Here is a 12,618-nt window from a genome sequence, read left to right as displayed (position 1 = left end):
AATGATGCCATCTAAAAAGGCATAGAGGAGTTTACATCCAAAAGGTAGCACCTGTGAAAGGACTGCACTCCTTCAATATTGCACTGGACTGTTGGCTTAGATTATATATTCAACTCCTCAAGTGTGCCTTGTAAGGGATAAAAATGCTACCACAAAACCATGGCTAACCCGCTAATTGGGTCACGTTAATCAGAATAGCAGCACTGTAATGACTTCAATGGCCCTGAGGAAGGGAAAGTCATCTAGGCATCATTCCCCATCCCATCATCCCACTCCCCTGTATTATCCAGTACTGGGTGGAAGGTCTGGACAAAATTGTAATGCACCCTGCATCAAATAGTTTATGACATTAGGTGTACAGATTCACATGTAAATAACAGCCACCTGAACAATGTACAAGATGGTGACAGGCAGCTTTAAACTTGTACCCAAGCAAGAAGTGCTAGGGGAGATAAAATAAATTATTAATTTATTTGTTGTTTGAATTGAAATCAGCTGGAATCCTTCACATATTAACAGTGATATTACAAAAACTAATGATGCATATTACAAATGTATCTCACTACAGTCACTGCCTTTCCCACAATTAATAGATTAATTGACACACTACTGCCAATTCTTTAGATTAGAAAACAGTATTAAAGCGAAGGCACAGTGCGAGATCAGTCGCTGCACACAGCCAGCAGAGCAACCAAAATGTTGAGACTGGTAATCTTGGTGAGCCTTGCCTTGCTTGGTGAGTAGAAACATTTGCATCTTACAGTATAACTGATGTTGAGCAACATTAATTTGGTCAACATGGGCTAAAATTGGTTCATTGTGATTGAGATTCCTCAGCTTCATTTTATATGAACTTTACAATCACTTCTATGTTCACATTGAGGACATGGAGGTTTTCTTTCCACTTCAGAGAATATCCTATGAAGTAACTCCAAGAGAAGGTATTGTACAGATCACTTCCCTGCTATACAGGGATATAGTTGGTCCAGTCATACCAAAAGATTGTATTTTCACTCATTATCTAATAGAGAAAACCTTTTGGGAATAATGATCTGAAGCACCCCATCTGAGACATGAGCACATGATGCACACTGTCATTACAGTGGAATAGTTGGGGGAATACTTTATTGCCAAAGTTGCCCATCTTTCAGATGAGTTGTTAAACCTTTCTGGTGGAGATTTAAAGATCCACTCCACTATTGAAAACTGAGAAGGGAGATTTTCCAGAGTCCTGACCAACATTTATTCCTCATAGCTCCATAGCTAAAGCATAGATGAATTGGATTGTTATCTCAGCGCTGTTTGTGGGAATGTGTTATGCACACATTAGCTGTCGTATTTACGTACAAATTAACAGTGACTACACTTGAGAAGTACGGTATTTCATTTGCTATGAGGTGTTTTTGAACATCCTGAGGGTGTGAAAGGCATTATATAAATACAAGTTTTGACTTTTTATCAAATGGGGAAATGATGCACACCAGAAAGGCTGTCAACAGTTAAGTGACTCAACTGTGCATGTGTCCCACCTGAAGGCAGTGAAGCGTACTCAAGACCAATAGTACCATATCCTATATTTTAGTGTTATTCCTGAAATACTCATTGTAGAGCACATAACTACATATTCCACTGTCTCATTCTTCAGTTGCATAAAAGTTTAAACTCCACTGAGCAATGACTGACTCTCAAGAATATCATTCATCCTCAGTCACTGTATGAGTGACATACACTTTACATGAAGTGGCAAGATTTGACACATCCACAACAGATTTATTCATAAAATGGTGTTTTAATTTTAAAATGCAGGGCAGTGCTTTGAAACGCCACGTATCATTGGAGGAGTTGAATCTCAGCCCAATGCTTGGCCATGGCAGGTATGAAATGTTTACTGTTTTTTTTCTTTCTGCAATAATGACATTTAACAACTAATAATTTAACAATATCTGCACTGTATGATTCTCTGAATTACTTGATTTAGAAGAGGAAGCCAGTCCTTTCAAACAAATAGGAATCTGTGTGTCACAAGCTTATATCAATTAAAGAATTATTTCTTATATTTTTATGAAATAATTTTCAGATCTTTTTAAGTATTTTCTAAATGAACATGGAAGAAATATTTCAAAATTGAATGTGCTAGACTAATAATCCATTTTTTTTTAACAGGTTTCACTTCAAGGCTTATCTAGTTACTGGTATCATTCATGCGGAGGCAGTCTGGTTCATCCCAGATGGGTGATGACTGCTGGTCACTGTGTAGACATGTAATTATTTTAATTCTCATTTCACTCTTTGACTCTTACAAGTGTTGTAGCTTATAGCCTGTGCCACATCATTTGTGAATCCTACTGCAACATTTACAAACTCCCTGTCATCCTTTTGAGGCCTATTTCCTTTCTCTTTTCTATAACCCTGTTCTGTCACCTTTACTTCATATTCTTTCTCCTTCCTGAGCATTTACTGTATCTATCTTTTACCAAAAGTCTAATGGAATTTTATTGGAACTCAAACAAGATTTGTAATGTCTTTTTAGGGCTTTGTGGACCTTACTTATAAACATTTAAAATTTGCACAAATGATAGGCGGCTGTATAAAATAAATGAAAGGGAGTTGCATGAATCTTCATTGCTTAAAGCCATGGAATGGTATAAGGTGCGTTATCTAGCTCAAGAGTTGCCCAGGACATAGCCAATGTCCTTGTGATATCATGGAAATACACTAAGCATAGGGAAGCTATTTCCCCACGAAGAGCAAAGATCAGTGAGCCAGTCAACCCTGGGTCACTTTATTGCATCTCTGGGTACACAGATCTGACAAAACCCTGAAAGGAAATTGTCAATTCACTCATTCACAGCTAAGGTATGGTTCAAAGAAACTAGTAAAGGGAGACAACAGCAAGATATTTTAGAAAATGATTGAAGAGTATTGTAGCCAATTACTTAGAAAATAATTTGATGCAAAGAATAACCGAACAGTAGTTATCACTAGGTATGCTTTGCTTGCCTTCCCATCACCTTGGTGGGGCTCATGGAGTCACAGAGTCATACAGCATGGAAACAGACCCTTCAGTCCAACTAGTCCACACTGACCATGTTCCCAAATCGTCCCACTTGCCTGTGTTTAGCCCATATCCGTCCAAACCTTTCCTATTCATGTACTTATCGAAAGGTCTTTTAAACATTGTAACTGTACCTGCATCCACCACTTCCTCTGGCAGTTCATTCCACACTTGAACCACACTTATTTATAATGTTGTCCATCATGTCCTTTTTAAAACTTTCTCCTCTCACCTTAAAAATATTTCCCTTAGTTTTGAAGTCCTCCACCCTAGGGAAAAGACCCTTACTACTCACCTTATCATGTCCCTCATGATTTTATAAATTTCTATAAAGTCACCCCTCAACTTACTCCGCTCTAGTGAAAAAGGTCCCAGCCTATCCAACCTATTTTTATAACTCAAACCCTCCATTCCCAGCAACATCCTGGTAAATCATTTCTAAACCCCCTCCAATTTAATAATATCCTTCCAATAGCAGGGTCATATTTCTTTTATGCGCTCTGATTTTACAAGATGGAAAATATCAATCATTGTGTACTATATCTGCTTAGCCTTTTATATTATTGTCCTTTGTGCAAATCTCCTTTTTTTTTGTCTTTGTTTACCATGATGAAGATCTCAAAATTATTTGGAAATGTATGGCCACTAAGCAAGGGGTTCCAGTTTGTGATGCTAAACAAATCGGTTTTGAGTGAGTTAGAATCTCACCCTTCATTGTGATCCATTTTAAAATAATACAGTCAATTTCTTTTGTTCACAAACAGACCAGGTTTGATATACCGTGTTGCATTGGGTGACCACAACATTTATGAGACAGAAGGCCCTGAACAGTACATATTAGTTGATAAAGTTGTGCTGAATAAGAAGTGGACTGGAGACCTTTCTGCTGGGTAAGTACAACATAAGGCAAATTATTTATCTTTGAGCAATGGAATAATATTTAAAATATCTCATGGAGACTGAAAATATACAATAGTTCTGCTTCGGAATTAGGAAATGCCTCCTCATTAATCTGATAATTTAAGTCACAAGTGAAGTGTAGTCAATAGCCATAGGTATCCATCTTGTTGTGCAGTTATATCAAAAATAATATAGGTGGACACAGCTTCGTTCAATCTGAAGCAGAATAAAGGCAGTTAAGTATAATATCAGGCCACAAACAAGATCATCACAACAGAGTAATTGTGCATTTTACTCCAGTTACATATGCTGATCTTAAAAAGGAAATGGTTGACACAACAAAAAGCTCAGCATTCTTGGTTTACTTTATAGAGCATCTAATGGCATGTTTCATTAGCTAGATAATGAGATATGTCAGATTCTGTAATTAATTAAAACACTGAAAAACTATTTTATGCCATGTAGACATGACATTGCAATGGTTCGCCTTGCTGAAGAGGCAATTCTCAATGACAAAGTCCAGCTTGCATTACTGCCACAAAAGGGAGAGATTCTGTCAAATGACTACCTGTGCTATGCCACTGGATGGGGTTACAAATTTAGTAAGTGCTTTTGGATTTATACTTGAAAATTATTCTATTATAGAAATTATAAGGAGATAATTTATCTTTCATTTGTATTGGACATTGGCTCTTTAAATTGAGCTGGTTGTGTTAGCTAGCTGGCAAAACATGAGCTTCATAAAAATGCTCAATTGAAGAAAACCAACAGTATTTTGTCTGGATAAAATTCTTAAATTTATTACTCATCTGGGAATTGGAAAGAAACAAGAAAACAAAGCAAACAGGATCTTATTTTTAACATACTTCATGTTGAACCAAAGTTGAGCAAAAGATTAAAATAAATGATTGCCAGTTGCTGCAATAGATTTCTACTTTCTCCTTTCCTCCCTATGACTTTGCATCAAAATTAACCCTGGTTATAAGGGTCATAAATAAAATGATATTGAGGCAATGTTGATCGTTTCACAGCACAAAACTGCCCTATTTCAGACTAACCAACATTCACAGGTTATCAATATGATTCAGAAATTCAGATGCAGATCCAGCAGCTGAACCCCAGCAAATGCCCTTTGATCTGTTTGTTGAATCAACACCAAGAGGTTGCAGGTTCAGGCAAGGGAGCTTAGGATAATGTATGAAGCTCAGAGAAAACAAGAATGACAAATTCAGAGTGAGATGATCAGAGAAAAATATAGACTAAACCAAGATAAATTGAAAAGAGGAAACAGGATTCATTGGATGTTTTTTCTCTGATATAGATGGTGGGATAGTTAGTTCTACTCTTCAGCAGGTTCCCATTCAGACTGTGGACTACAAAACCTGTTCCAGACCTGATCTTTGGGGCTACTATGTCAATGACATCATGGTGTGTGCGGGCGGAGATGGTTTCGTCTCAGGCTGTCAGGTAATGGTGTCGGATGTTTTCCTTCCACAGGACAAAATAGTAATCTATAACAGTTTATGTTAAGGTATACAGCCTTTTATAGGCAATGCCAGAGGAAACTGCAGTATATGTGAAATAAATCCTTGATCAGTACAACTGACTCATAGAACCCAGAGCTATATTGTCAGCTGGTTATGAGAATGCAGTGGGGAATACAGTAGTGAAAATGTCAACCAGCATTTTTGGATTTCCGATCATCATTCATTCACACATCACAAATGAAAGTTGTAAGGAGATGATATGGTGAAATTAATCTGTAGGCTGGCCATTCACACCAAGAACCTGGATTTGAATCCAGCCCTGATCTACATGGAAAAGTTCTCCTTTCTGTGTGCCTGTTATAAAAGTGTGAATGAGAAAGACCTTTGGGTGGTCTGAACTAAATGACCTGTCTCACTCAGACTACTGTGACAAACAAATGTTCAGGAGTATTCTTGTGGCTATTTTGAAGTTTATTGAAAGGCACATTAAGATAATTCAGGAATCTGGTTTTAACAACACCCATATCTACCAATATAAAACACGAGACGGAAAAACTGACACACTTCAAAATAAGGAGAAAGTGAGGACTGCAGATGCTGGAGATCAGAGTCAAAAAGTGTGGTGCTAGAAAAGCACAGCAGGTCAGACAACATCCGAGGAGCAGGAGAGTTGACATTTCGGGCATAAGCCCTTACTGGCGGGGGGAGAGGGGGAGACAAGGGGGCTGAGAGATAAATGGGAGGAAGGGGTAGAGCTGGGGGAAAAGTAGCTGGGAAGGCAATAGGTAGATGAAGGTGGGGGGGTGATGGTGATAGATTGGAGCAGAGGCTGGAGCAGATAGGTGGGAAGGAAGATGGACAGGTAGGACAGTTCAAGAGGGCAGTGCCGAGTTGGAGAGTTGGATCTAGAATAAGGTGGGAGGAGGGGAGATGAGGAAACTGGTGAAATCAACATTGATGCCCTGGGTTTTAAGGCTTCCAAGGCGGAAGATGAGACGTTTCTCCTCCAGGCATTGGATGGCTTGGATTTGGTGGTGGAGGAGGCCCAGGACTTGCATGTCCTTGGAGGAGTAGGTGGGGGAGTTGAAGTGGTCGGCCACAAGGCGGTGGGGCTGTTGGGTGCATGTGTCCCGGAAATGTTCCCTGAACCATTCTGCAAGTTGGCGGCCTGTCACCCCAATGTAGAGGAGACCACATCGGGAGCAACAGACACAGTAGATAAAACTATTGATAGCTCATAAACAGCTCTGAATATAGACCCCTGTGACCAATGCTAGTGCTTTACTGAAATTGGATTAATTAAATGTCATTCTGCTGCACAGGATTTGGTCATTTCCCAATGTTTTCAGAATCACTTTATGAAATTTGGTTTGCCTTTTGCAGAAAACCAAAACCTAATGTAGGCATCTCTGACAGATGAAAAGTTCAAATGAGGGTGCAGTGGAACATGAACTTGCAATGTAAACAGCAGGTATAAATGTAAGGTTCACTTGTATGTATTGGAGGGTGTGATGCCATTAGTATACAAAAAAGGACTGTTTGGAATGACACACCTGGAAATTTCTGATGGGAAATGTGAGAACTGAAGATGGAGATTTATTTCCTTGGCTCTTCTTGATAAAGGTAAAAACCAAATCATCCGCCGACATTTCTACCACCTCCAAAAAGACCCCACCACCAGGGATATATTTCCCTCCCCACCCCTTTCCGCCTTCCGCAAAGACCGTTCCCTCCGTGACTACCTGGTCAGGTCCACACCCCCCAACGACCCACCCTCCCATCCTGGCACTTTCCCCTGCCACCGCAGGAACTGTAAAACCTGCGCCCACACCTCCTCCCTCACCTCTATCCAAGGCCCTAAAGGAGCCTTCCACATCCATCAAAGTTTCACCTGCACATCCACCAATATCATTTATTGTATCTGTTGCTCCCGATGCGGTCTCCTCTACATTGGGGAGACTGGGCGCCTCCTAGCAGAGCGCTTTAGGGAACATCTCCGGGACACCCGCACCAATCAACCACACCGCCCCGTGGCCCAACATTTCAACTCCCCCTCCACTCTGCGGAGGACATGGAGGTCCTGGGCCTCCTTCACCGCCGCTCCCTCACCACCAGACGCCTGGAGGAAGAACCCCTCATCTTCCACCTTGGAACACTTCAACCCCAGGGCATCAATGTGGACTTCAACAGTTTCCTCATTTCCCCTTCCCCCACCTCACCCTAGTTCTAAACTTCCAGCTCAGCACTGTCCCCATGACTTGTCCGGACTTGTCCTACCTGCCTATCTCCTTTTCCACCTATCCACTCCACTCTCTCCTCCCTGACCTTTCACCTTCATCCCCTCCCCCACTCACCCATTGTACTCTATGCTACTCTCTCCCCACCCCCACCCTCCTCTAGCTTATCTCTCCAAGCTTCAGGCTCACTGCCTTTATTCCTGATGAAGGGCTTTTGCCCGAAATGTCGATTTCGAAGCTCCTTGGATGCTGCCTGAACTGCTGTGCTCTTCCAGCACCACTAATCCAGAATCTTCCTGATAAATACTATATTTTAAAATATTTCTTTGGCGCATTTTCCAGCATTTTAAAAACTCTATAGTTCTGCTATTCCAGCCAAAAAATGGTGAATTCAGCCTACCAGATCCCACAGAGAGTCCAGTAATAGTGCAATTTAAATTGAAAAAAGATGTGCTACAATATTTTCAGAAATGCACAGTAAAGGCATTCTAGGACCACCTGGGGTGTGACACAACAGACAACCTGAGCTGAATTTTCTATAGGCAAAAGCTAGGCGCAGGGAGTCTCTGTCTCTATTGCCTATCAACACTGGAGCACAAGTTGGCCATTCAGCCCAGTGATGTCATCACAAAGATGTGGCTGCATGGGGATCAGGACTAGCAACTAAATATCTGACGATACACGTCCAATTGAAGAAACAGGCAGCAGGGTGCAGTTGCCTTGTTTATAAGATATGAAATTAAAATCAATAGCAAATAATGATAAAGAGTTGGAAGGCATAGAATCTGTGGGTAGGGTTGAGGAATCGCAAAGGAAAAAAGACCCTGATGGGAAGTTATGAGGAAGGGTCAGTCAACCTGAAATATTAGCTCTGATTTCTCTCCACAGATGCTGCCAGATCAGCTGAGCTTTTCCAGCAATTTCTGGTTTTGTTTCTGATTTACAGCATCCACAGTTCTTTTGGTTTTTAGACCCTGATGGGAGTTGTACACAGGCCTCCTAACAGTAGCCAGGATGTAGGGCAGAAAATCAATCAGGAAATAGTAAAGACATGTGAGAAAGGTACTGTTACAATAATCATGAGAGACTTCAATATTTCGGTGGACTGAGAATATCAGTTTGGTCGTGGATCCCAAGAAAAAGAATGTATATGAGATGGTATTTTCTGGAGCAGCTTGTGGTAGAGCCCATTAGGGAACAGGCAATTCTGGATTGGTAATGTGTAATGTGGCAGACTTGATTAGGGAGCTAAAGGTGAAGGAACCCCTTGGGGGCAGTGACCATAATATGTTGGAATTCACCCTGCAATTTGAGAGGAAGAAACTGTAATCAGATGCAATGACTACAAGGGCATGAGGGAGCACTGGCCAGAGTTGATTGGAAGGTGAACCTCACCGGAAAGACAGTGGAACTCATTGTTGCAGAAGGCTGTGGAGGCCAAGTCCTTGGGTGATAGGTTCTTTTTTCTTAATCCAATAATGGGATGAGGGTGTCACTGGCTTGGCTATCCCTAATTTCCCAGAGGGCAGTTAAGAGTCATCTGCTGTGGGAGCCAAATTTTTTTTCCCAACAATCAATAATGGTTTCACGGTCAGCATTAATTCAGATTTTTATTGAATTCAAATTCCACCATCTGCCAAGGCAGGAATTTAACCAAACATTATCTGAGTCTCTGGATTAACAGTCCAGTAAAAATACCACTAGGCCATTGTCTCTTGATTAGTAAGTGGATCAAAGTTTATGGGGAGAAGGAAGGAGAATGGGGTTGAGAAACATATCCGCCATGATCAAATGCTGGAGCAGACTCCATGTGCTGAATGGCCTAATTCTCTCCTATATCTTATGGTCTTACGGCCATTGAGTCTGCTCTGCCATTCAATGAAGTCATGTCTGATCTGATAATCCTCAATTTCACTTTCCTATCTTTTCCATATAACCCTTGATTCCCTTAATGAATAAACATCTGTCTATCTCATCCTGAATATCCTTAACAGGAGTTAGAGACAGATGTGTGAAGAAGGGTTTTGCCTGAAACGCTGACTTCTCCACCTCCTGATGCTGCCTGACTTGCTGTGTTCTTCCAGCCTCCTGTTTGTCTACTTTGAATGTAATTAATAACCCAGCCTCGACAGCCCTCTGTGGTAAAGAATTCCACAGATTCACTACTCTCTGAGAGAAGCAATTCCTTCTCATCTCCTTACTCTATGGACCTCTAGAGTTTCTCATATGTATATTGTGATAAAAGTAAAAGCTACATAAGATTCTAGGAGCTTTGGGGCTCACACATGTTCCTCTTACCAGGATCAAGACTGCAACTGCACTCTGGAACTCTGAGAGTCTATGTGACTGAAACTAAATCCTACTCATCAATCTCCTTGCTAATCTGCAATAACCTCCCCTCTCCCAACCATCCCCACTGCCTCTGTAGTGCAGAAGTCAAACACTGACAGTGGTATCTGATGCAATGTCTTCTGGAATGTACATTTTATATGACTGTCTCACAATTTGCATCATTTTCTCCGGTATTTTTGCATTAGTCCCTCCAGTATACAAGCTTGTTGCATATCCTTGCTTGATTTGATTTTATAATTTTCAGTATCTAGTACTCTGTATATATACAGTTCAATTAACATGCATAATTTCTATGGTGGGTGATGGTAGATTATCCCATCTAAAGAATTGAAGCACTTACATACCTTTGGGTAACAGACTTCAACGCATGTTAACACAGGTGCTGTCCACACAGAACTGCCAAATAGGCAAGCACAAACTTTACACAGCTGCATAAATACTATACGATGTGCAGTGATATTTCTGCTGCATTCAAGGGGATGGCCTTGGGGCAATGACTCGCAGGCATGTTATGTGTCGGTAAGCGCTAATATGTAGCATAAATGTAAATAAAAGCTCTCAGTGTGAATTGCTGATGGTGGCCTGTTGGAAAACTTGCTGCGCATTTTTTTTAAAACAACTGTTGCTAACTCTGCCTTGGTCAAAAAGCTGGTTCAACTGTTCAACTGTTAAAATACTGGGACAATGGTTCCTTTGCCAATACTTGTTTGATGCATCAAATGGCTTGAGATACAGTGCAAGAATCATCTGGTCGCATTGCTGCTCATACGCACAAGCTCCATATAGCTATAAATACAAAAATATATTTTTGGAATACTCAGGCGCTATCTGAGCACAACAAGAACGGTATATTAAGCACTGAGCAAAAGCGGATAAACAAACAGAAGCCTGCACATCCTGACTAATGCTAATCTGTATTGTTGCTAAACCTGAACTGGAATACTCAACAATGAAAACAAACAATGCTGAAAATACTCAGTAGGTGGCAACATCTATTGCGAGAGAAACATTTCAGGGCTGTAACCCTTTGTCTGAATATCATCATTGTAAAGATCATTGACCTGAAAAGTTAGCACTGTTGCATTCTCCACAGATTGAGAGAGTAGCTCAAGAGAAGCTTCTCTCAGGAAATGAAATGGGCAGGATACAACTTCTGTCCAGATAAATTACACATACCATGTGGGTTCGATGATTCATTGACTCAAGCTGTATGATGCCTTCTCTCCCTATATTTGCACAGGGAGAATAGAATTTAGAAGAATAGAATGGCAACGGAATTTCTCTTCTTTCTCACACAGGGAGATTCTGGTGGTCCTCTGAACTGTGAGAAAGATGGGAAGTTCTATGTTCATGGAGTGACCAGCTTCATCTATGCAGGAGGATGCAGGTTCTACATGAAACCAACAGTCTGGACCCGTGTCTCAGCTGAAATAGATTGGATCAATGAGGTGAGTTAAGATTTTTAATTCTTGTAATAATATATCAACATACTCTCTAAACATATAGATTTGTTTTAAAAATTATCCAATTGAGATTTAAATCACCAATATCTATCACTATTCAGTTAAAATCAGTCGATTCTTTTTTTACCTCCATTACACTTTAAAACTATTTGGACCACACAGCAATGCTAGGCAGGAGTGAATTAGCAAACCCAGACAATTTTCTGGAGGCTAGACCCACTTCAATGGACCACTATCTCGAACAGTTCAACAATGGGGAGCACTTAATAGTGTGCAGTCCTAATGACAGTGCCTGCCACATTACTATTTATAAAAAAGCTTAAGGTCCCACAGAGACTAATAAACAGCCAGAGTGGGGATGCAAGAAAGAGTGTTAAGGCCAGGGCAATGGGCTAATTTACAAATGGGCTGTAGTAGTAGGGAACCATAATGGATGGTATTCTGATAATGACATCAAATGGGTAAAATCAGCATAATTTAAACTTATTTCATGAATTTCTAAAAGTCACATAAAATTTATAGGTTAGAGACTGTTTCCAAAAGTGAAGCAGGCCTGATAATTCAAAACTGACAAGTCAGAAGCAAACGGGTAGAGGGCCTGCAGAAATTGTATTTAAATTAATCGCATTGCACATATCATTAAAGCCAATGTGAGGCAAAGTTATGAGTGGCAGTCAATTTAATCAAACACAGTTGAAAGGACAAAGGTTGCAGAAACAATTAACATGTCTTTAATAATCACGTAAATCATGTTTTATTTTTCAGGTCATCACTAAAGGTTGATCATTGAAGGGTGGTTATTCATATCCGAGATCTGGAGCTTTGCTATATGTATCAATAAGTTTCCATCAATAAAGTACATTTAATTCAAAATGCTTCTCAAAATGAATGTTCTTTCTGGCTTATTCTGTGGACTAGTTGCAACAGGTGTGGGTGGGATTATCGGGCTTCAGATGTTGTGCTGCACTGTGCTGACATTATGCAATCTTAACTTAAGTTCTATATACAGTTGTTCTGTACTCTTGGCACATAGCACATGGTGTGCCTGAAACATGCATGGGTAGGGGTTGCAGGCTATTCAGCAACAGCTCTTAAAAGACTGCTGATCTTTAAAAGGGAACTGG

The 12,618-nt window shown here is 40.4% G+C and overlaps 1 long non-coding RNA gene across 1 annotated transcript; it reads left to right on the top strand.

The window, feature by feature from the left end:
* The first annotated feature begins 5,284 nt into the window (after window positions 1-5,284).
* Window positions 5,285-12,336, top strand: LOC140471192 (uncharacterized). Its single transcript, XR_011956884.1, has 3 exons — window positions 5,285-5,422; window positions 11,330-11,479; window positions 12,260-12,336. It is a non-coding gene; the product is annotated as an uncharacterized lncRNA (long non-coding RNA).
* Window positions 12,337-12,618: the final 282 nt, after the last annotated feature.

This window comes from Chiloscyllium punctatum, chromosome X (genome assembly GCF_047496795.1).
Source record: "Chiloscyllium punctatum isolate Juve2018m chromosome X, sChiPun1.3, whole genome shotgun sequence".
NCBI lineage: Eukaryota > Metazoa > Chordata > Chondrichthyes > Orectolobiformes > Hemiscylliidae > Chiloscyllium > Chiloscyllium punctatum.
The sequence above is the reverse complement of the archived record's forward strand: the minus strand, read 5'-3'. Positions and strand labels throughout refer to the sequence as shown.